Source organism: Fundulus heteroclitus, unplaced genomic scaffold (genome assembly GCF_011125445.2).
Source record: "Fundulus heteroclitus isolate FHET01 unplaced genomic scaffold, MU-UCD_Fhet_4.1 scaffold_436, whole genome shotgun sequence".
NCBI lineage: Eukaryota > Metazoa > Chordata > Actinopteri > Cyprinodontiformes > Fundulidae > Fundulus > Fundulus heteroclitus.
The window spans coordinates 1-25,471 of record NW_023396853.1 but is presented as its reverse complement, the minus strand read 5'-3'; the positions used below and the strand labels follow the sequence as shown (position 1 = coordinate 25,471).

The following is a 25,471-nucleotide window of genomic DNA, read 5'->3' as shown; positions in this document are numbered from 1 at the left end:
GTCATTTTTTTCAGAGTTGCTCTCAGCAGCTGTCTCAATCACTCTTAAGATAAAACTCCATGGCAGGAATTTTTAGGCTGAGATTGGAGCTCTCTAAGAGGACTGAGAATCTTTGTGAATATGGACCCATGAGTCATTGGAGCAGTGCATATTTAAATAGCAAAGGGCTCCAACACATACAGAAAGCCTTTCTGACCTTTCCTAAATGTTTGCGAACACTTAACACCTAAACCCAAACATGCTGTTAAACCACTGCAAGTAAATTTCAAGGCACATCAGCTATCTCAGTAATCTCTACATGTTGGAAATGCTTGCTCAATCTCCAGGAGAAAAAAAATCTTGTGTAACATGACAAATTTCCTCATAATGCAGTAATGCACTGCAATGATAATGACCATAATATTCGTCTCTCTTTATCGCATCTGGTTGGGAAAATTGGAAGTCCATAAAATAAATAATATTTACGGCGCAACTGCCTCACTTGTAATCGGCTTATATGCAATTTACATAAACCTCAGAGTCCCTTGCAGCGACCCTGATTATGATATTTAAGAGGAGCAGCAAATAAACACAGACTTCATGGCCAATTTTGGCATCATGAGGGAACGACTTGCAATAATCATCATCAGCACTGCAGCAAAAACCCTAAACACCCTCAGCATATACGATGTTTTGCAGATTGGCTTTGGTAAAAAAAAAAAGTTAAACTTTTGCCAAGTTGCCACACAAGCCATGCCCTGTGGTGTTTTAAAGAAAAGTTTATAATTCTATAAGTTAAAGTTTATTATTTAATGATGTTTATTCCAATTCTACTAAAGCAAACTACTGTATTTACCTAATGAGTTAATGTGGCCAATGTGATTGTTTATCATTTCAGAGTATGCAATAAAAACTGTTATTGTATTTTAAAGTGGATTGGATATACAGTATATCTGTAATAGACACGGAGAGAATGTATTTCTCAAGTCTATGTGAATGTATGAAAAAAACAAGTTTAAAATACCAGTGGCGACTTTTGAATCGTTCTTACCAGTGAATAATTACTTTTGCATGTTGTCAAAAGCTGCAAATGCATCAGAATATATAAAAAGATTGCATTAGTATGGGAAGCGTCTGTACAAATAAGGAGTCTTGTTTATCCTGAAAACTCTTTACAGCTTTCTCAAAGCCCATGTTTTTTTAAGCTTCCTACTTTGCAGTTACTTATTTCAGACAACTCTTTCATAAAGTCTTGAACACTGGAACTATGCAAAGACTATAGTCCCTCTGTGAGGTGTTTTTGTCTTCACAAAGAAACTCTTGATCTTAGTCATGGGTGCAGGACCTGTTTGGACATGGAGCTTTGTCTGTGGTTGCCATTTTGGCAAAATCATAGAAAGCTGGTACAGTTTGTGATTCATAACTTTTCAGAATAATGTATCTTAAATTAAATGCGCCGAAAGTCTTGCACTGTTTTTTACATTTCATGATGTGATTTTCAGATATACAGTGGCCATTAAAGGTGTAAAATTCCTTGTTAAAATGGCAAGCTCTATGACATGAAAAACAAACTGTGATAAACCATTTCAATAAATAATTTCAAAACTATTTGACCTTTAATGTATCTCATTCAGTTTGAGTAAAATAAAAACCCTACTACATTAAAAAAAATAGGAAAAAAATCTAAGAAAGAAAAAGCTGCATTAATCTGGTTATATGTCTTTAGTCTGCCTGAGTAATAGATCATCTTATGAACCTGCAGTGATATGATTTTAAAGCTTAATTTAGCTAAATCCAATGTTTGCAAAGAGGTTTCAAATGAACAAAATTATTTAATTGTAAAAACCCACTGCAATCAGCCTCATCTTGTGCACCTGTGAATCATCTTCCGTGGCAGTGTAATCAATTTTATTCCCTTCACCTGTTGATCTGCCTTTATATGCTGGCTCTCAGCAGACAGTATGTGCCAGATTGTTGAAAGTGGTATTTGCCTGCCTTCTTGCCTGATCTTGAACACGTTCTCATTTCCTGGATGTCCCTGCCTCACCTTGCCCTCGTTGGACACCTCACTGGCTTTCATATCTGGACCATGACCAAGTTCACGCCCCATGACTTATGCCCCCTGCCTAACCAATGGATCTGTCTGACTGCATCTGCCTCCCTGTATGTAGCAGTAATGTAGTATACACTATATTGACAAAAGAATTTGCTTACCCATCCAAATTATTGGAATTAAGTGTTCCAATCACTTCCATGGCCAGAAGGTGTATGAACTCAAGCACCTAGGCATGCAGACTGTTTGGCAAACTTTTGTGAAAGAATGGGTCGCTCTCAGGAGCTCAGTGAATTCCAGCGTGGAACTGTGATAGGATGCTACCTGTGCAGCAAATCCAGTCATGAAATTTCCTCATTCCTAAATATTCCACAGTCAACTGCCAGCTATATCATAAGAAAATGGAAGTGTTTGGGAGTGACAGCAACTCAGTCACGTAGTGGTAGACCACGCAAACTGACAGAGCGGGGTTAGCAGATGCTGAAGAGCATAGTGAGTAGAGTTCACCAACTTTCTGCAGAGTCAATCACTACACACCTCCAAACTTCATGTGACCTTCACATTAGCTCAAGAACAGCGCAGATGGCGTCATGAAATGGGTTCTCATGGCCGAGCAGCTGTATCCAAGCCATACATCACCAAACGCAATGCAAAGCGTCGGATGCAGTGGTGTCAAGCACGCCGCCACTGTGACGAATCATGCTTCTTTATCTGGAAATTTGATGGTCGAGTCAGGGTTCGGCAGCTGCCAGGGGAACGGTACTTGTCTGACTGCATTGTGCCCAGTGTTACGTTTGGTGGAGGGGATTAAGGTGTGGGATTGTTTTTCAGGACCTAGGCTTGGCCTATTAGTTCCAGTGAAAGGAACTCTGAATGCTGCAGCAGACTCAGACATTTTGGACAATTCCATGCTCCCAACTTTGTGGGAACAGGTTGGAGCTGGCCCGTTCCTCCTCCTACATGACTGTGCACCAGAGCACAAAGCACGGTCCATAAAGACATGGATGGTAGAGTCTGGTGTGGATGAACTTGACCGGCCTGAACAGAGTACTGACCTCGACCCGATAGAACACCTTTGGGATGACCGATAGAACACCTTTGGGATGAATTAGAGCGGAGACTGAGAGCCAGGCCTTCTTGTCCAACATCAGTATGTGACCTCACAAATGCACATCTGGAAGAATTGTCCAATATTCCCATAAACACACTCCTAAACCTTGTGGACAGCCTTCCCAGAAGAGATTAAGGTGTTCTAGCTGCAAATGGTGGACGTCCTATTGAACTCCTATGGATTAGGAATGAGATGTCACTTAAACTCATATATGAGTCAAGGCAGGTGACCAAATACTTTTGACAATGAAGTGTGTCTCCATGTATCTTAACTAGGGAGTAACTAAGGAAAATGCTCAGCAGAAATTGTCTGTTTTATAGTCTATAGGTGAACAGTTGGTCAATAATTTGAAAAAGGGCATGGTGCAAAAACAACACAGCACATCATCGGAACAGCACAATGAAAGATAGTGGTGTCAGCATTATGTCTGGGGTAGGGTTGCACAAGGCAACCCTACCCTGCAAGGCAAAATAAACTAGCACACTGCTAACATGTTTCACTACAGTTGTATGTCCGTAAACTAAAATAGTATGTTAGCACTACATCTAAATAACTTGCACCTTTCGAAATAAAAAAATTTGGAAGTACAGTATATAAGTTCAAAGTCTGGGTTTGATTTGGTGACTCTGCAAATTTGCCTGGATACAACAATACCCTTCCACATGCCCTTAGCATACAGCTTGAAGTCATGGAAATAGGTCTCATTAATCAATGAATATAGTAACATAATTCTGTCATGTTTACATTTCCCAGAAGCAACAAAGCAGTCAGTAAAATATATTTTATTGTAAGAATTGATTTATGGGAGGTGGACCGGAACTGGTACCGGGTACTGGGAGGACTCAGGGCATCAACTGGAAAATAGAGAATGTCGAGTGAGCACTGACAAGTCAGGAGGTGATTAAGTGGAGCAGAGGCTGACATACGGATAGGGGGAAGACAGGACTCCAGAAGAGGGTAATGCTGGCAGCAGCAGTGTCTGACTGGGCGTGTGCAGTAGCTGGCAGGTGTAATGAGCTCAGAATTGTGGACAGGTGAAGGCTCGACAGGAGGAGACACCCGCAGAACCCCAGGAAGGGCTAGGTACTTGGGACAGGCGACGATGGTGGAGCCACGGTGAAGCGGGAGACAAGGACACCTGTAGGCTGACTCTGAACAGGTCCTGGGAGCAAAGGGAAAAGGAGGGAGCAGACAGCTGATAGCAAGAAGAAAATCATGAGCACTGGTCGGCCAGGTACCGCTCAGGAGAGCTAATGCTCTGATGCTTTCCTTCTGGCTTCTGCCTCCTTAAAGCGACGGGTTGTTGGATGACCTGCTCCAGGTCCCATGAGAGAGAACTAACATACAGGAGGAAAGGATCATGGTGGTCCGTTGCTGGTCCTCTTCTTCTGATGAAAATTGATAGGACAAAGCATCCGGTTTTACTTTTTTGGGGCCAGATCAGTAGGTGATGGAGAAGTTGAAACAGGAGAAAAACAGTGACCAACGGATAGGTGGAAGACAGGACTCCAGAGGAGGGTTAATGGCGACCGAGCATTAGCTCTCCCAAGAGCTGACACCTTCCTTCTGGCTTCTGCCACCTTAAGTGTGCCACTTGATTGGAATAGATGGGAAGCACCTGTGCAACCGTCCACCTGTCGCACCCTGCTGGAGAAAAGTAAGGCTGCACCACAACACTCCCCAGCACAGAACAACAACCGCATACCTGACAATTTAATTCATCTGTAAGGTAACCATATTCTGCATTGATTCCAAGACTTTTGGAGACATTACCTGGAAGCTACTGGAGAAAAATCAAAGTCAAATGTTTTTATTTGTTTCCCTTGCAGCAAGTCCAGGTCCTTGGGAGAAATTTGCTTTGGTGTTTTATTGCCCCAACACACAATGCACTCATCTGTAATTTCACATAGATAGAAAAATAAAACCATTCCTTACAAAGTAGCTGCAATTATTTTTTTTAAAGGAAAAGAAACACTATTCAATAAAACAACCCTCTTTAGAAACTGCTGGTTAAAAACAGTATAAAAAAAGAGAACCACATTTTTATCCTCCAGGTTAAAAGAGAACTGAAACATCCAATAGTCCCCCCAAGCCCTTGCATTTATGATCACAGAACTAAACTAGATAATGAAGAATTAATTAATTTTCTTTGTGACTTTACAGGTTTCCTGGTTGTCTGTTTATCTTTTATGAAACACTCCTTAATTAGCTAAACTGATGATGGGATGAAGAAATGTTTGTACTGGTTGTGCTTACAAAGGAAAACTGTGACTTCTCTCTGAGTTTACTAATGCATATTTAGAGTGCAGAAGTTGAGAAGTATCTGATGGAAACGCTGTCTCTGACTGTCTGGGGGTCACCTGTTCAAAAAGTTCCTGGGAGTAAAAGGAGCTGTTATAGATATAATATTTTGTGCCATCTTAATTGGTCATAAATCTGAGCCCTTATTTGACTGTTAAATTACCAAACCAACAAGTGATGGCATACATTAATACAGACTCAATGATTGATCTCTAAACTACATAATCTCTTTACAAACACCAAACACTCTCAGGCTGCAGAGAAAGGGAAAATGCAGGTGGATCAGAGCACAAACACTTTCCACTTGCGTTTGCCAGGTGAGGTTACCGTCAATATTTGAAGGAGTTCACTTGCTGGATGTTTTCCTATGTGAGGCCACCGGGAGATGATCCCCAACTGACCAAAGATACACCAGCATCTAAAATGTCTTCTGTAATAATTTGGAGTTAGTGAGCATCACACCAATTAACACAACCTTTCACTGCCAACGTCTGCCTTCGTGAGTTGGAATCAGTGTTTAACAGACTGAGTTTGACAGTGTTATCAGATCATTTCACCACATGTTCATTTGGCTGAGAGCTGACAGAGTCATTGGTATATAGAAATGATAGAAAAGTGAGTCACTATTTTTCTAAAAGAGCCACATTGGCAGAACAAAGTCATGAGGAGAACCACAATAAGCCAAGTCACTCAAACAAATGGAACATGGAAACAAATAATTTGATAAAAAATTTTACTTGAAGCATCATCACTGGTGTCCTTATCCCATTTCCAACATATTCATGCTTATTTTTGTTTGTTACTTCTTCAGACTCTTTATCCTCACTTTTTCTCAGGCCTGATTGCTTCCTACCTGTTTGATTATAAATTGTTCAATTTTGCACGCTGTATGTGTCATGCTAGCTAGTAAAATTACTGTTGGCTTTTCTATCACTTTACAATTGCCATGTTGCAGCGCATTGTGAAAAGTGCCTCCATCGCCAGGGTTGACAGTATCCCCCTTGTCTTAACAATTATACCTAAGAAAAAAATAGTAACATAATGCAAATGTATGCGTTTGTAATGTAGACTGCATTATATGTTTCTGTAGCATGTTTTTAAAAAATGTTTTGGCTGTGCTGGCATATAATTGTAATCTACCACTCGAGCCAAAAAATAAGACATTGCGAGCTGCATGTTGCTTGCAAGCTGCACAATCAGTATCCCCGTTGTAGAGTGTGAATAAAAAAGCTGAACTGACACAGCCCTGAGGAAGACCAGAACTGCTGGATTCAGTTAACTTTCACCCGCTGTGACCTGTTGGACAGAAAAGAATGATGGCTTTTATTTACAAATGGATTCACATTCAACTGAATGCATTTTTCCAGAAGGCAATGTGGCTGGATTGAATTAAAAGCAATGCTAAAACAAATAAGAAAAACAGTCTTGCATATTTGGAGGGACTTTTCAGGTGTCTTCAAACCAGATGCACAACTGTTAAAATGGAATCAGTGCATCCAGTGTTTCCTATTATATGCAAAATGACATTGATTTAGGTGTGACTGCACCTCCATAGATAGCTCATTGATCAGTAGTTTCCCAAGGATTTTCTCAGTTCCATTTAAAACCTTATTAATATAAAATAGAAGATCAACGGTAATCACATGATATCTGGTATGTCTCAGTCTGTTGCTGTAACACAATTCAACATTGATTCTCAGTGTTTGGGTCACCTAGAAGCTGTTAACCTTTGAAGGGCCTTTTTGTAAAGGTGTGTCATTATCTGGTATTTGTTGATAGTCCCTAACCATTCAGTAGTGAGTTCACAGAGTCTGTCCACTATCCCTGTAACACCACATGGTATAAAAGCCATCACTGCCTGTAGTGAAGCACAGAATGTCTATCACTCTGCTGTTCCCACATTCCTGAAGTTTGACAAAATATTTCTAGCACAGAGGAAGTACATTTAAGTGTCTCAAAGACTATTCCTGGTTGCTTTAAACCCGATCATCTGTTTAGAAAGACTACTCCTCCAGCAATTTAAAACTGTTCTTCCTGCTCGCTATGACTAACATTGCGTACAGAACAAACAGGTCAACAGCAGAGGCAGTAATAACAGCTATTCACACAATCCTGAACTACCTGTACGATGACCCCTACGGCAGGATGCTGTTTGTGGATTTCAGTTCCCCGTTTAACACTGTTACTCCCAGAAATATTTTCCAAACGGAATAACCTGGGCCTGAGCACTTCAATGTGAGGTTGGATTCTGAATTTCCTCTGGAACACACTAGAGACTGTCTGGATGGTTAAACACACATCATCAACACTCATCCTGAACACAGGGACAGCAGCGTGTCTTTAACCCCATTCTCAGTTCAATTTTCACTCAGCCTACAGAGAAGAGGTCGATCAATTGACACTATGGTGTTGGAAAAATAACCTGGACATCAACAACTCAAAGACAAAAGAAGCAATTATGGACTTCAAGAAAACCAACAGCACCACACACACTCCCCTCTTGATACACAACAAGAAGGTTAAAAGAGCTTATAATTCCAAGTTCCTTGGTGCCCACATCTCTGCTGAGATCACTTTGAACACACACACACACAGACATCTCACACCAGGTGGGGAAGCCCAGCAAAGACTTAATTTCCTCAAGAAGTTAAAGCACATTCTTCCTCACTAACTGCTCACGACCTTCAGTCAGTGGTAGAGAGTCTCCTAGTATAGCGCTGCATTGTGTGGTTCTCCAGCTGATCTTGGAAGAACAGGAAGAACCTGCAGTGGAACAAGTTATTGAATCACATCTTGCTCTCTCTAAGAGCCTGCAGACTGCAGACTCCAAAAGAAAGCCAGTGCCATTGGAACAAACTCCACTCACTCTGGACACATTCTTTTTGCTCCACTCCCATCTAGCAAAAGGTTGAGGAATTTTAAACCAAATTCAAAAGTCTTAACAATTGTTTTTATCACAGAGAGGTCAAATCATTCACCCCTATTACCTAGAGACACATGATGGATAGATGGAAGAAATGATGCTGCTAATATATTTGTGTGTAAATATCCACATTACCAAAAGAGAGCTGCTAAACTTTCTTTTTAAATTGTGTGAAACAATGACAATTCCAACTTAAAACTAACTTCACTGCTGGAGTAAAACAGGGCATTTGGAGGGAAGGAGAACGACTACCCAAGCAAAATAGTTTGAGGTTGGAGTCAGAGGACCATGCCCCTGACCCCTCCCCATTCCGCAATCCGCAGCCAGGGGTTATTGGTTCAGACTGAGAGATTTGCAGAGGTTTTGCAAAGCAAAGTGGTCAAATATTGCCAAGCCAAAAAGTGAGGTGCAGATAACGGAAGACTGAAGGCTGAAATTCAATCAAAAGCTGCTTCAACCAGAAAATTGCATCCTTTTTTCATTATTTTTCTTCTTACAGATTAGGACTAGATGTACGTATGTCAAAATATTTATAGAAAAAGTTTAGAGATAGTTTGTCAAGCTCTCATTTCTAGAAGGAGTGTGTATGCTTTTGGACTCCACTGTACACCATCAACAGAAGCCAGTCAAAACTGGTGTTCATTAACTCAAGCCAATATATTCGATAAGGCATGGGTGGAATCAGTGAGACTCACATTCACAACTAACAGAAAAAGCAGGTCTTAGTATGCATAGAAATCAGACATTTCAGTCTGAAACATGACAAAGTGTGGAAAACATGAAAGACATGAGTGCACTGCATGGCATGATGCAGAACAGCTGTTTCTCCTCAGATGTGTCTGAGGAGAAAATTACATTTCTTAAATCCTAAAGTATGGCTAAAGTTGTTCCATTTGGCCTCTCTGACTTTGTGTGTCTGACTTAACCATTGTTGTTTTCCTTTCATTCAGCTGCACTGCCTCTGCAAAGACAGCGGATGTCTGGATTGGTGGAGAGCTAAATTGCTCGGTGTGAGCTCCGTCACGGCTCAGCTCTCCTTGAGATAATGAAATGACAATTAATGGGAAAGCTGTTGCCATTCGCTCATTTGTTAGCTTGGAAGTGGAGCAGCAGCGTCGGAGGAAAGACGGAGCGCTGCAGTCAAGACGGAAGCTGGAAAGAGCTCAATAGTTGGTTTAATAGCACACATAGTGGGCTATTGGATGTCAATAATTTATGTAAATTAGGAGCTGACTGAATAAACAGATCATTTAAAAGCATTTTGTGTAATGGTTCACAGCCAGTGTATGCGTCTTTAAGGCTGGCAAACAATGAATATCTGTAGATCCAAATCCAGCCCATCTGAGAGTCAGCAGATAAGACTCAGAGTGAACAAACACATGCACATAACGTTATCTAAAGAAAATAATTAACCTTTCCTCTATGTTTTAGGCTGTGGAAGGAGATGGGGTAACTGGGGGTTACCCAGGTAGCACAAGGAGACCATACCATATTTTAACCCACATACAGCAGTTAGGCCCCATTCACGATTTTAACCAACAACCTTCTAAATCTAATCCCTGCTGAATACCATATTTATGTGCCGTTCAACTTTGTGTTAATTCAGACCCGGCGGCATGGGTGGGCATTGGGAGGCCGTGCCCACCCGCTGAGCCAGCCGCGCCCGCCTTGGGCAACTTAAAAGAAAAAAACAAGACCAAATCTTAAACTCTCTAGTGTTAAAAGCATAGAACTGTTAAACATATAAGAACATGCTGTTAGCATTCAACTGCACTAAAGCAAAGAAAAGAAAAAAAAACTCTGCACAAAATGTACAATCAGGCAACCAAATAACACACAAGATCACTTTAACAATCATGATAAATCAACCGGGAAAAAAACTGCTATCAATAGCTTCCCAACATGAGTAATAAATCTACCTTAATATAAACTTAATTTCTCTTACAGAGTATAGCTCAATCAAACACAGCCATGAAATATTTTTAAGTTGATCAGTAGAACTCAATCCCTCTAGGGCCGTTTACATTGACCAATACAATTTCACAGTGACACTTGATTAGCCATTCTTCTTCTCTTGTTTTACTATAACTAAATAATCAATATTATTTGTTATAGCTATTCATTGATGATGTCCAATTCAACTCATTTCAAATATAAATCGATCAGTAAAATGAGTTCAAGGAGATGGCATTTTATCAAAATGGTTTTAGTTTTCTTTCAGACATAAACAACTATTTTGATTTATTTTGTTGGTAAATCTTTCTAAAAGCCAAACAAATGTTGTGAAAAGCTTCCCAGATTGTTACAACCTGGCCATAAGCTATTTTTGTTCCAGCTCAATGTGTTCAAAAGAAGCCTGACTGGGATGAAACCTGCCTAATTTGGAAACATTGAATACACTATTGCTTTTTGTTTGTTCGTTTTTTTAGATTTTTAGATTGAGAATTTCTTTCTCAGCACTGTAGGAGTGCTCAGCACTGTAGGAGCCTGAAGAATATAAAATGTTTTTTGAAAAAGTGTGCCCCCCTTAAAAATGTGAATGCCCCCCTCCCCCTGTAATTTGTTTCTGCAGCCGGGTCTGTATTCACTTCTCTTTTAATCTTGTTGTCACCTTGCTTTCTCTTTGCATTTGGGTCCTCCACATTGTCAAGTTTATGGTAAGTAAATATTTAAATCCTAAAATATTCAGTCTGCTGTTTTCACAGACTGATTTTTATTTTACAGGGGTTCTGCTTGTGCAAATTTCCAGTTATCCGGGTCGCTGCAACAGCAAACGGGCTTAAATCGGAGGCAACTGGAGCGAACTGAGCAGAAGTCTGGTTGTCTCTGATTTAAGTCTGTTTGCTGTTACAGGGGTTCTGTTAAAACAGTTAGGAGCTCTCAATAGCTTACCTAAAGTAGGTAACTATTGGGCTTCTTTCCATATTCAAATTTGTTGTTTTCCTAAATTCAAATGTTTCCATTTTATTTTTTAATCTTTAAGTTTTACAGGTAAACATCTAAAAGTATCTCTTCAGTAGGCGCACAAGATTCCCACAGCTAAAACTGAAATAAAAAAAGAAATAAAAAGAAATTGTGTTTATGGTAGTCTTAAGTGAAATTTCGCCACCAGGTGGGCTGTTGAATACTCTCACTAGACCAAAACAAGATGTGTGATAAGCCACACCTCTCCCTACCTCCACTCCGACTGCAACGCTGCACCCATTTCTCTTACCCTTCTCAGCCGTCGCTTTGTATGCGCATATTTGCAAAGGAGAAATACACAGCCAAAAAGAATCACCTTTCAGAGGAACATGTCAAGTAAACAAGTAGGTAATTCATGACTTTATAATGCTGTTAGGAAGAGAACGTTTCCATCTGCTGGACATGCTCCCCGCCATTTTGCTCATACACTGCACTACTCTGATGGTGGCATTTTATAGGCAGGGAGGGGCTACGCCCTGAGTGGCAGCTGTTCTCATGGACGTGCATGCACGGCCGGCTTACCCAACTTTGTAAATAAGAGACTGGAGAACAACACAGAGATGTTATGCAATGTCATTCCATTTCAATCTGAAAAACTCACACGGAAAGAAGAGACAATTTTATTGATACAATATTTTAAGACTTTGGCGCTCAGAATTATACTTCAATATGCATAAGCAGGTGTATGAGAATAAGGATGTTTCCCCCCCAGGCCTGAAACTGGTGGTGGAGTGGAGATAGATGAAGTTGGTTTAGTCCATAGACGCTGGTTTGCGAGATGATCTACTTGAGCTGAATTGGTGGGATCCAGTAGACGGCGTAAACTGGTACCAGTACTTCACTCAGGGACCCGAAAGATAGATGTCCAACTTGGATAAACACATGTTTGCATGAACCTGTCCATGATGAGCAAGCATGAAGCGACTGTGGAGAGGAAAAACTCCCCTTGGGAAGAAACCTCTGGCAGAACCAGGCTCAGCATGGCGGTCTTCTGCCGGACCGTTTTAAGGAGTGACTGAGAAATCCGTAAGAGTCTAGGAGGAATTACACTCTGTAGGGACGAGGTTGAAGGAGGACCGTAGGAAAGACAGGCGGAGCTTGCTACGATGGTGGAGAAGGGGATGGAGGTAGGTTGAATCCAGTCATCAGAGTCCAAACCAGACACACACAGCCACCGCTTGCTCGCTGAGGAGAAGGCTGAGACGTGGATTTGAAGTTATTTTACAATGAACCCAGGATGCTGATTGGCTTCGTGGAGGAGCAGTTCAAAGCTGATTGGCTTGCGATGAAGGCGGATGAGTCTCTGATTGGATGAAGGTGGGCAATAGAGTTTCTTCAATTGAATTTCCGCTTAAGCTCCATAATACATCTAAAAGATACCTTTAGATCTTCACAAAGCTTTTTTAGTTCTTTCTATCTAAAATAATAAAATTTTGCTAATTGCTCCTTTAGGTGAATGGCATTTCTTTTTACAAATGTTTCTTTTAAAAAACACAGTTGTTTCAAATGACAATAAAGAAAAAGAGTTTTGAACTTGTTGCATCTCAGACTCTGTATAGCGTTTTGGACTGGCTGAATGTTGCATGCAGCTGGATTTGGACTTTTCTCCATTAACAGTCATGATCACATTTATTGTGATATTGTTTCAGGTGAGCCATTTAATCCAGTGTAGAGGGAGCTATATACCCTACTGCAGGTGCATATGCTGACATAAAGTGTGGTTTGATCTACTTGTCTTTCTCCACTCTTGCTGCATGATAAATCGTAATGTTCCCGAATCTCAGACTTTAGAGATGCTGGAAGTCCTCTGCTTTGTTTTGGTGTCACATTTTAAAGTTGCCCAATGGAATATAGCATTGCTGACTTAATTCTGCACATAAACATTCTGTATGGCTTCAGGTGTAAAACAACAGATATTTTTGCTACGTACACTTGTAGCGTTACTTCCATAGTAGTTTATCATAATAAGCTTTTGTCGGCATTGTTATATGATTAAACAATTTTTGTTTCTTCTGGCCCTTTCTCTGGTTGAAAAACAATGTCAAAATCAAAATTTACATCTCAAACATGGTGACTCTTATTTGAATTGTGGACTACTGATTTATCATCTATAAACAAATATTTACAGTGATTCCAAAAAAGATGCAGAAATATTTGTGTTTTCTATTGATGTCATTTTAGTTTCAAATGCAGAATTGCTTCTTATTTATGTGCAAACGGGAATGTTATTTTAAGCTGTTGGCTACTCAGAGAATATCTCAAGTTAAAAATGAATTCACTCATTTTGAAAATGCCACTGTGTAGTGCTACTGTTGTTAATTAGGTACTGTAAAAACACATTAGGAGTTAAAACTGTTAAAATAATAATGTGAAGTAAAAAAATGCAATTGTAATGGTGTTTAATAATTTTATTCTTCCTTTTTATTCAGGAAAAAACACATTCTGGGCTTTATAAGTTCTGCTTGCCATAGGAAGGTCTTTGTTACATACCTCAGCCTCCCATTGTCTTCAGTAAATAACTGAAGAAGTCTATGTAAATAATATTCGAATGAAAATGTAATGATGGTTTAGTATGCAGGCTGTCCTCCATGTTTTATTGTTATAAATTGAAATAAGTGTTTATAATTTATTTAATTAATTATTTATATAATAATTTATACTTATATACTGTATTTGAATGTATCTTAGTCAAACATTGTTAAACTGTACCATTTTTACTGTATCTACGTTTTGTGTAGCTTCACTTGGCCAAAACCAGTTCCCCAAATGTAGCGTATTTTTTGGACAATAAGGCGTACCGTGAATTTACGTGTATAAGTGTGTCTTTGTCCACATATAAACCACACCGGATTATATGTTATATGGTAATTAAGGATGATCTGCCTCCCCTGGATGTCACAGCTAACAGAACAACAGACCAGGGGTACTTACTATGAAGAAAAAATGACAGAGAACAAAAAGTTAAAAGTTGAAATAACAACAAACAATGCAAATTGGAGAACAGTAGGAGAATTCAGCAGAGTGAGAAAAATAGATCTTGATATCCCCCAGCAGCCTAAGCCTATAGCAGCAAAACTACCGAGATAGCTCAGGGTAACCTAAACCATTCTTACTAAGCTTTGTCAAAAAGGAATGTTTTAAGCATAGTCTTAAAAGTAAACAGTGCCTGTCTCAAGGACCAAAACTGGGTTTTGATTCGTGAAAGACATTGTGTGAGCTGACCATCCAGTGTTCCTTGTCTGACTGCTTATCACCAACCTGTCTTGTTCCTGTTTTCTCCTGCCTGCCTTGCCCTTATCGGACTCTCCTGTTGGCTTTTGTATTCTGGACATCAACCTACTCCCTTGCCTCTTGACCTAAGCTGCCTGTGTCTGCCCCCGTCTGAATTCTCCTGCCAAGCCTGGACCTCTGACCTGTCTCCTATCCCTGCCCCGCTTGGAAACCTCTGCCTGGTGTGTGTGCCTCCTTTTACCGATTCTCCCACCTGGATCCTGGATGCCCCTCTTGCCTAGCCCTTCTGGAAACCTCTGCCCTGTGGACTGTCTCCCTGTGCATGACCCCTGAACTGACGACAACTTCTCCACCAGCCTTTGTCCAGTCTAGCCATGCTGTGATTGGGATCAGTCCCTTAATGAGAAAGAACATTAAATCAAATTGATATAAAGTTTTGGAAAACAAGGTTAAAAAACTGAAAAACCTGTATGAACGGAGATATTTTAATATGACAGATGTCTGTTTTTATCTTCACCCTGCACTGACCAGCTGTTAGCTATTATTATACTTGAGTCTATAATGTTTGTCTTTTGTCTTCTATTTTTTACTTGGAGCCTTGCAGTAAAATGTTGCTCAAATGTACATTGCAAATGCACTTGAATGACAATAAAGTCTGTCTATTTCTATGGCCATGTTTCAATCAATGTTTTTAAAGCACATTTTGAAGTATTGCATTAGAAAAGCTTGATGGAAATGGCAAAAGTCAAAATAACAGTTTAGCAACAAAGTTTTTATGCTCCCTTGAGGTGGTTTTTGTTTTTTGTGAAAAAGAGTTTAATGCGCAAAACAGGAGATGGAAACATTTGCCGAATAAGTTCTGACGTTGTGAACATTTACCTCACATGACTGATCAGCTGTTTCTGCTGTCAGCATCTTCCTGGATATTACCATAACACTCGTAGAATTGCATTTCTTTCTCTACATCTTCAGATTGCCAGTAACATGACTGATACTAGTTAACATGAAATGACAATTATAACTTGCCCGATAGCAACGCATTCCTAAAACCTTCTCTTCTTTTGTAGCTGTGTGACCCATACTCGTTTGCAGCCTCTACTTACTGTTTATCACAGCCATGTGTAACAAAAAATTCTGATGAAATAACACTTTGTGTAGCCTGGTTAATTTGCTTCAAACCAGTGGATGGAAACAAATTCACATTTTCTTTTTTAGATGGCTTATGTCTATGTCTAGCTGGAAAAATATTCTCTTCTCAGTGAAAAGGCCGAATTAAGAGTTTCTACTTTAACCTGAGTTGATGACAATTAAAACCCTGCCAAAAGAACCACATTTAAAAGAAGAAGAAAAAACAAACAAACGCAGAATGGTCCCTTTAGGGGATTTTTCTTGATGTTCCAATAATTTAACTGGTTTGAGAATTAAAAAAAGGTTTAGTGAGTTTTAAAGCCAAAGGAAGGTGCTTGTTCTTTGTTTTAACAGAGAGATGTTGGATGCTATATGATTACTTCAAATACTAAAAGCACATAAATACAATTTTGATGGTTATCTGAATAAATGGGTAGAGCTGATGTAGTTCTGTAGATCTGTGGACCTACTACATTTAAAGAGGCATATACTTTATTAACCCTTTGACATTTCAGTCAATACATTATTTACCATAGCTAGAGGCTTACATGGCATAGGCACATAGAGCTCAGGCCAACTGCAAACAGTCCCTGAAAGAATGGCAGAATACACACATATTTCCTTGAACAGACAGAGCAGAAGCAGACCCTGGGGCATCTTTTAAATCGGCTCCCCAGAATGTGCTCTGAAGTGGAAATTTTAACCACCCCAAACCACAGAACAGAACAAAAAACATTCCTGTTTCATTTCTAACAGCAGTTGTCGCCTAATAACATATTTTACTCTAATTCAACGCACGTTTGGGCCAGCACTCCAAATGTATAATTACTATCTCAGTAAAAAACACTTGTGTAATACAAATTATATATGTTGCTGTGTTTTTTCTGTAAGACTCAAGGCGAGGAGTTTATGGTTTCCCTTTCTACATATAATTCATTGAACTGAATGCGGAAGCTAGTAAAACATGACAAGAAATTACATCATCTGTGCTGTTATGCTAGCGGGAGTTGTGATAAAGCTGTGTAATCAAGTGAGCTAAGTCGCTGTTTGCATGGCTGATCAGGCTAAGCTTTATGTGGGTGCATTACAATGCAAATGCACAGCAGCACACTACTATACAGTTAAAACAAAAAAAAAAAATGCAAAATGAGGGACACGAGACCAGAGTACAGTGCAGTTCATTGGTTACCTGATACTGATTGGCCTTGGCAAGCTCCTGGTTGGCTGAGTCCACGTTAGATGATGTGGTCTGAATGTAATCCTCAATACTGTCTGAAAAGAAAAAGACAATTTCAGTCACTTTCTATACAGTACTCTACATCACTATTGGCAAGCAGTGAGAATGTCACAGTTTGATTTTATACCTCAACAAATTAGTGTAATTAGTACCTCAATGGATTTAAACATTTTAAGCACAAAGATTCATTCTACTTTAATAGAATCAGGTTTTTGATGGCCAAAGCAGCCCAAGCTGAAACATCCTGATTTTTTATGTGTCCACCATCTTCATATCATAGGACAGGTACAATAAAATGTCAGTAAAGGCACAAAGATAAGTTAACATTGTATGTTTATTGTAACATAACCAAACCTAAGATTTCTTACTCCATGTCTGAGTCAGAGGGTCTACATTCCACAGATTAGCATAATGAATATAAAATAAATCCCCTATGACATTTCCCGCAAACTAAGATGTTCTTCCATGATAAAGTCATCTCTCTTCCATCAGACTGATCCTTTACAGCCATCCTAAAAAAGGTTCTGTGTCTCCACTTTGCAGTCCTGTCTGCTACAAAAGTCAATATTTTTTATTAAGTCAGTAAAAAAAATCACCTGAAGGTGGTGCAAAACATAAACTACATAAACTAGAAATTAATACCTCACATTTGTAATAGTTGAGTCTCTACCATTGTTTAGTTTTGTGTTTTGTGTTCCTTCCTGTTTGATTTCTGTTATTGTTTATGTTCTGTCTCTGGCTTGTTTTTGAGTTCTGCTAGGATCTCGGCACTGATGCCTGGTCTGATCACTCACTCTGCACACCTGCTCAGCTCCACCCCGCCTGCAATCATCTCTCACTGATTTCACCTGTTTCCACCTCCATATAAACTCTTCAGACCACTCATCAGTGCCAGGTAATCTTTCCGTGCATTCGGGTGAGTCTTTGTCCAGCAAATTCCTGTTCCTCTGTAAATTTTGACCCTGTTTGTCCCCGGAGATCTGAGCCAGCTTGACCTGTGTACAACCTGTTTTTCGTTCCTGCCTTTTTCGGACTGCCTGTTTGTTGCCTGATCTGCTTTTGGACTCTGAGTTTGCCTGACCCATCTAGTCTCTAGCTGCCGTTCATCAGCCCTGGACAGTTGGTTGTTGCCGCCCATTTTTGGTTCCGGCAAGTCCTTTTTTTTTGTTGGTTCTTTTGTAAATAAATAGCCTTTTTCTGAAACCTCTGCTTGTCTGGCTGGATCGTGGGCCTCCTGTCTCAAACCATTACACATTTCTAATGATAACAAGGAAAACACAGTTTCAGCCAATAACCAATCATGAGTATGAATGTAATTGCTTTTGGAAAAATTAATGATATATTTGAGCTACTTCAAACAGGTTGGAATGATTATATAAAATAATTCTACTAATCTATTAAGACTAACTTGCCAAATTATTTTGAGTTTTAGAGGACCCGAACTGGGTTTTAAGTTGAGTGATAACAACCAAGCACTCCTAAACAAGTCCCTTAACTACACCAAAAAATGTTAGGTGCGGAAATTTTTGCAAACATGTAGTAGCGCATCCATCAGACTGTGTTGCCAGATCTGACAATTTCCAGTCCAAAACCAACATAAAACCCACCTAACTAAAAGAAAAAACAGCCCAAATCATAACCTCTCTTGAACTCATGTTAAAAGCATAGAATTATTATATTACACACATAACTATTACAATTACAGACACAAAAATGAAAGAACATTACAGAGAAAATCAGCATTATTGTTTGCTAATAGCCAACAATAAAACTAAAGCAAAGAATAAACTTTGCATGTATAGTATTTCCACAAAATACACAATCAGGCAACCAAACAACCTAAACAAAGATCACTTTCTCAATCATGTTGTCACTAGGGATGGGTACCTTTCACATTTGAACCAATATGGTACGGACACCCAGTAATTGGGAATACTTTTGTGTGTGTTTATGTATTAATACTTGTTAATTTATTAACGTCTCAATTTCCAATTTAACATATTTATTTCTCAATATATAAACTTGTTCTAGAAATACACCTTACTAAATATTAATACATTTTAATACATTGCCTGAAATGACAGCACATAAAACAGATTTTTACCAAAACAGTAATCAGAGGAGCACAGAGTGAATGAGATGAGTACGAAATTGAAGCTGTGTGTATGAATAAAATTCAGGGAATAGTTTTAATGCAAGTTTCTGAAAAGAAGAAAAAAAAACTATACTAAAAACGTATTTTATCCAGCTTTGTAATTTGGGGTGGGATACATTTGCCATGAGGGAACAGAAGCTTTCTTGTCTGCTCTCTTTGCTCTGACTGCAGGCGTGTTTCAGGACAAGGCAGCAGCAGCAAATGTATGTCTGTGAGACATTGCTTGGAGTGGTTGGGAAGGAGCTCACAGTGGCACAATAACTCCAGAACGATTGTTACCTTCATAGGAAGTCGCCAATAACAGAAGAAAGTTGCTTTTTTGAAAAAAGGTCACTAGACCTCCGCCTCTCTGCCTGCTCGGACGCTTTTTTTTTCTCTGCTCCTGCTTGCTTGCATTTTCCTGCGTTTTACTTTTTATCTCCTTTTTATCTCTTTGCCAAACCACGGAAAGTTGGATTTTAGTTATTTTTATTTATTTTCTTTTTATTTATTTTTGATTTTGATTTTGCAAAGATGCCTACCTTCACCACAGTGGACCTGACACGCTTCTACAAAAGATCGCCGTTATAGAACAGAAGATATGCCGACTCGAACTGAATTATGATGTAACGGCGCGTATGGAAATGAAACAACCCTGCCTGCGACTCCAAACGGGGACCACCAGCCCAGCAACTCTCTGAACAAAACAGATCCCTGAGGAAAATGAGAATCCCTGGATCACTCAGGGTGCAAGACCAAAGAATCAACGAACCCCACGCCTAGACAAAGAAAACTGGCCCAGACTACAGAGAGATGTCCCAGGACAAGTGAAACAACAGCGGACTGTTCCCACAACAAATGATAGGAGTAACCTGCTGGGAAATGCTGGAATTCCTTTACGAAACAGATTCGCTCCGCTCCAAAATGTGACCCAGGAGAATCATGACAACACTCAGAGGTACGTCAACGACTTTCGCTCTAATACATCGGAGAAAAGACATGCCACGGGGCCAAAGGACCCTGATTTTATGCAGTGGGTCTGTATGTGGGATTAAACATTTCTGTAACAAGAAAAACACAGAGGTCGACTCAAACTATGGCCTGGTGTCTGATTTAATTAGACATCCTTCCAAGGATCTTGAAAGAGCGCCCGACCTTGGAAAACTCATAATACAAGCTGAAGCCCTGGGCGACGTCACCCGGATAAGAAAATCAGAAGTATTGAAAGAGGATTACATTCGTCTGTTGAACTTAGTTCATGGCAAAAATGTCAAGGTGCTTCTGAGCGGCCCTTTCCCGCCCGTGGCTTGTGGAGACGAGATTTTTCCCGAATTCTGATGCTAAAACAAATGGCTGGAAAAAAACATGCAAAGAAACAACTGTAACCTTCATAGACAACTTTAACATCTTCTGGGAAAGAAGACATCTGTTCAACAGAGATGGCTTCTCTCTAAATAGGTCGGTGCCAAAACGGCTGATTTCAACATCTTCTATTCTGGTGAACCATTTGTCATCAGCTTTGTCCCAAAACAAATGTACATCCAGTGTCCTAAACAAAAGATAAGCCCAGTGCAGCCTGAACAAGCCAAGATAAACATGGCCAGAAAGATGACACAGAAAGAGGCTTTCTCAGAGCTACAGGAGGATTCATCCCAGATGTTAGCAGGACAAAGAGAGGACCAGAATCGCCATCGTCACAAACACCGGTCCGGACTACACCCGCCTCGCCTTCCTCTCCCCAAAGCCCAGAGGTTCCTTTTCTGGAATTTTTCTCCCAACATGAACAAAGTATTTAAGATTGGCCTACAGATGACATCCTCTCCATATAGCCACAGCTCTGTGACTAAACCCAGCATCTTCCAAAGGCCGCAGAGCCCCAGATCCTCCTCTACGTATCACGGAACATGCCTGTCCTCAAGACCTTCAGATTACTTCGCTGTGATACACAGCGGGCCCTCGCTGCACGTTTATCAGACAAGACAGCTTCAAGAATCAGCTTGGGTCTTTTCCCGGGAATTACGGAATATCTGTGATGATTCGTGGCAGAAAAAAGAAAAACAAAGGATAAACAGGAACAAATACTTGAAAGTCATTAACTGTCAGATGCAACCTGCCACAGAGACATCATCAACCACCAAATCATATAAACTAGGTTTATTAAACATTAGATCTCTGTCAGGAAATCCCTTTTAATTAATGACTTACTTATTGACAACAATCTTGATGTTATGTTTTTAACAGAAACATGGTTACATGAATCTAATGAAGAAGTATATACTGCTGGAGTCAACACCTCCAAACTACAATTTCCTTTGTGAGAGCAGACAGCAAAGGAAAGGTGGAGGAGTAGCAACATTGTTTAATGATTCACTAAAGTGTAAAAAGGTGTTTTTGGGAAAATTTGACTCTTTTGAACATTTGGCTCTCAAGGTAAAGAGCCCGGTACGAACTATGTTTCTGAATGTTTACAGGCCTCCTAAGTCCACATCAAACTTTTTTAATGATTTTAGTGACCTCTTGTCTGTGATTTGTGTTGATTATGACTGTTTAATTATTGTGGGAGACTTCAACTTTCACGTTGACAACCCTGAAGACAGAAGTGCAAAAGAACTGTGTGACACACTTAGAAACTTTGGTTTAACTCAGCATGTTAAACAGCCAACACACAAACAGGGGCATATTTTAGACTTAATCATCACTAAAGGTCTAAACATTTCACAGGTCAATGTAACTGATGTTGCCTTATCCGATCACTTCTCCGTTACCTTTGAATGTATCATTACCAGTGACTCATTTAGCCAAAGGGACATCGTAAGAAAACGCACCTTTAAGGACAATGCCACTGAAACTTTTATTCAAGCTTACTCTGCTACTTCAACCTTGGGCTGCAACTCAGTAGATGAGCTAGTAGATAACTTTCAGTCTAAAGTCTCAGACATCATTGACTGCATTGCTCCAGTTAAAGTGAAAGTTGTTTCCGGGAAGAAAAAATCTCCTTGGAGAAATGCTCCATCAGTTAGAAGTGAAAAGAGGGAATGTCGAAAAGCTGAACGCAGGTGGAGAAAGAATAGACTCCAGGTTCACTATGACATCTATAAAGAGAGACTTAACAGATATAACTTACAATTGAAAAATGCAAGAGAATCTTTCTTCTCTGAGATCATTAAGAAAAACATTAATAATGCTCGTGTCTTATTTTCCACAGTCGACAGGTTAACAAATCCTCCTGTGTCCGTGGCTTCAGAACTCCACTCCACCAGGGCCTGCAATGAATTTGCTAACTTCTTTACTGAGAAAATCCTAAAAATTAGAGGATCAGTTTGTACTTCCACACCAGCTCCAGAACCAAAGCCGTACTCAGCTGGAACTTATCCTGACAAAATGTCCCAATTCAGCCAAATAAACTACAAAAGCTTAGAGCAGATCATTCAGCAGCTAAGTTCCTCTTCATGCTGTCTTGATGTTCTACCCACAGCTTTCTTTAAAAAAGTTTTACCTGTCATAGCGTCTGATTTGACTCAGATAATAAACACGTCCCTCCTGTCAGGTGTTTCCCCCAGTCCCTAAAAACAGCAATTATCAAACCACTGCTGAAAAAGAATAATTTAGACAAACTTCTACTCCAGAACTACAGGCCCATCTCAAACCTCCCCTTTATCAGTAAGATTATTGAAAAAGCTGTGTTTCAACAATTAAACACCTTCTTAACAACGACCAGCCGATTTGACGTTTTCCAGTCAGGTTTCCGTGCTCACCACAGTACAGAGACCGCCCTTATCAAGGTGTTTAATGACATCCATATAAATACAGACTGTGGAAGAACCACCGTGCTGGTACTATTGGACCTTAGTGCAGCATTTGATACTGTCGATCACTCCATTCTGTTAGAACGCCTGGAGAACTGGGTCGGCCTCTCTGGTACAGCACTCAACTGGTTAAATCCTACTTAAAGGACAGGGAATTTTTTGTATCAGTAGGTAACTTTACATCAGAGATGACAAAAATCCCATTTGGGGTTCCCCAAGGGTCCATCCTAGGTCCCCTCCTTTTCAATATCTACATGCTCCCTCTAGCCCAGATAATAAAAAATAACAACATCAGCTACCATAACTATGCAGACGACACACAGCTCTACATCACCATGTCACCAGGTGACTATGAACCAATTCAGGCACTGAGTAAATGCCTAGAAGAAATCAAAACGTGGATGTGCCAAATTTTCTCCAATTGAATAAAAACAAAACTGAAGTAATAATATTTGGACCAATAGAGGAAAGATCAAAAGTTAGCACACAGCTTCAGTCGCTTCAGCTAAAAACCACAAATCAGGCCCGAAACCTGGGTGTAGTGATGGACTCAGACCTGAACCTTCAAAAGCATCTAAAGACAGTTACAAGGTCGGCTTTCTATCACCTGAAGAACATTTCTAGGATTAAAGGACTGATGTCTCAGCAGGATCTAGAAAAACTAATCCATGCGTTTATTTTTAGTCGAATTGATTGCTGAACGGTGTTTTCACAGGTCTGCCTAAAAAGTGGATCAGACAGCTGCAGCTGATCCAGAATGCTGCTGCCCGCGTCCTCACTAAGACTAAGAAAGTAGAGCACATCACCCCAGTTCTAAAGTCCTTACACTGGCTCCCTGTATCCCAGAGAATAGACTTTAAAATACTTCTGTTAGTCTATAAATCCTTAAATGGCTTAGCACCTAAATACATCACAGACTTGTTATCAGCGTATAAACCATCCAGACCACTCAGGTCTTCTGACTCCAGCCTGCTCTGCATACCTAGAACCAGAACCAAACATGGAGAAGCAGCTTTTAGTTCCTATGCTCCAATTATCTGGAACAAACTTCCAGAAAACTGTAAAAGTGCGGAAAGCCTGAGTTCTTTTAAATCAGGATTAAAAACACATTTGTTTAAAATTGCCTTCAACTGTCCTAGTTAACTGAATCACCACTTTTTTGTTCTATTTTCTATCTATATTTTATTCCTACTTGCTCTTATTCTGTTTTATTTTGCTATGTTTTAATCATGTAAAGCACTTTGCATTGTCTTTGTACTGAATTGTGCTATATAAATAAATTTGCCTTGCCTTGCCTTGCCTTGCCTTGCCTTGCCTAGATGGGTTTGAAAAGTCGCTAAGTATAGCAAGAATTTGCCAAATTGGCAGCAGTGACCAGGTGCTTCCTCAGATTAGCAGTATTACTACCACTGCCCTTGTTCTTCACGTCACAAATATTGCAGCAAGTGTAATCTGCATCTGTTTTTCTCACTCTCAGCCACTACCGTGGAGCGTTGCTATCCTCAGCTGCTCTAAATGCACCGAGTGGGAAAAGTGGGGAGGAGGCGGGACAGTGTGAAGCTATCTCCCTGACTTTTAAAGAACTGGAAGAAACATCTGAAGCAGAATTCAAACTACAGCACAGGCAAGGTCCAAAAAGTATAGAAGATGTGCATTATTGTACGTAAAAACATTTTTCACTGTAAAAGGAAATTGCATTAATATGTATTTGTTCAAAGTTAGGTAATAAATTGCCTAACTTTGACAGCCCTATTTGCAAGGTTTTTTTTTTCCAATGTTCACATTACCAAGCTCATTTCCATTCATCAAATCCTGACTTTATTAAAGTATCACCTTTTTGCTCTAGTCAATTACATACTTAATTACCTAATTGTTTTGGTGCCTCCCAGTGCTTGGTGCCTATGCGTGGTGTGTGATGCATGTTGGCATGTATCACACACGTGTGCTTGATAAGATATTGCTAATGTGGCATTTGTGGAGGCCAGGCATAATACTGAGAAAAACTATATATTTACTGAAGGAAACCATAGCAGCAATAAGCTTATTGAAATCGTAAGTCTGTTAGGTACATATCACTTCTTTGTGTTTTTAAAATCTTTCATTTTGTAACTTTTTTTTTCATAATTATTTTTTATGTCCGCATTTACACACCATGAGGCTAGAGTTAATAAAAATTACACTTTAAATTTGACTCATATAGATTTGATTCAAAACTGGCTGTTATTTTGTTCTTTTGAATTCTGTACAATAAAACAGTTTATTACCCGTGTTTCTGTCCCATATTTTGTTATGACATTAAGGGGGGCATCAGCACAATTTTTTTCCACTTAAAGCACTGAATACAGGCGTCACAACGCTACAGGGTGTGTAAGTTGTAAGGGCAACACAAGATCCCACTAAGGGACAGGAGGGAAGGGGGATAAAGATGGCTGAGGTGATTATCAAATGTGGGCTCATCTGATGCAGCACTGTGAACTGAATCATTCCAGCTGATCAGCAGTGACTGCCCGACTGGAAAGACTGGAACAGTAAGAACAAAGTCAAACTTCAACTATTTAAAAATATGAACAAAGAAAATGAGCTCGTTGACCTATTTTGAAGGGG

General features: G+C 39.8%; 2 long non-coding RNA genes across 2 annotated transcripts in view; one reads left to right on the top strand and one right to left on the bottom strand.

Annotated features, from left to right (window-relative positions):
• The window catches only part of LOC118560497, a 77,692-nt gene extending 60,710 nt beyond the window's left edge, over positions 1-16,982 (bottom strand). Inside the window, exon 1 of the long non-coding RNA XR_004929405.1 lies at positions 16,880-16,982. This is a non-coding gene — a long non-coding RNA (uncharacterized LOC118560497). The remainder of the gene's footprint in view (positions 1-16,879) is intronic.
• On the top strand, positions 4,312-10,165 carry LOC118560498. Its single transcript, XR_004929406.1, has 2 exons — positions 4,312-4,800; positions 9,318-10,165. It is a non-coding gene; the product is annotated as an uncharacterized LOC118560498 (long non-coding RNA).
• Positions 16,983-25,471: the final 8,489 nt, after the last annotated feature.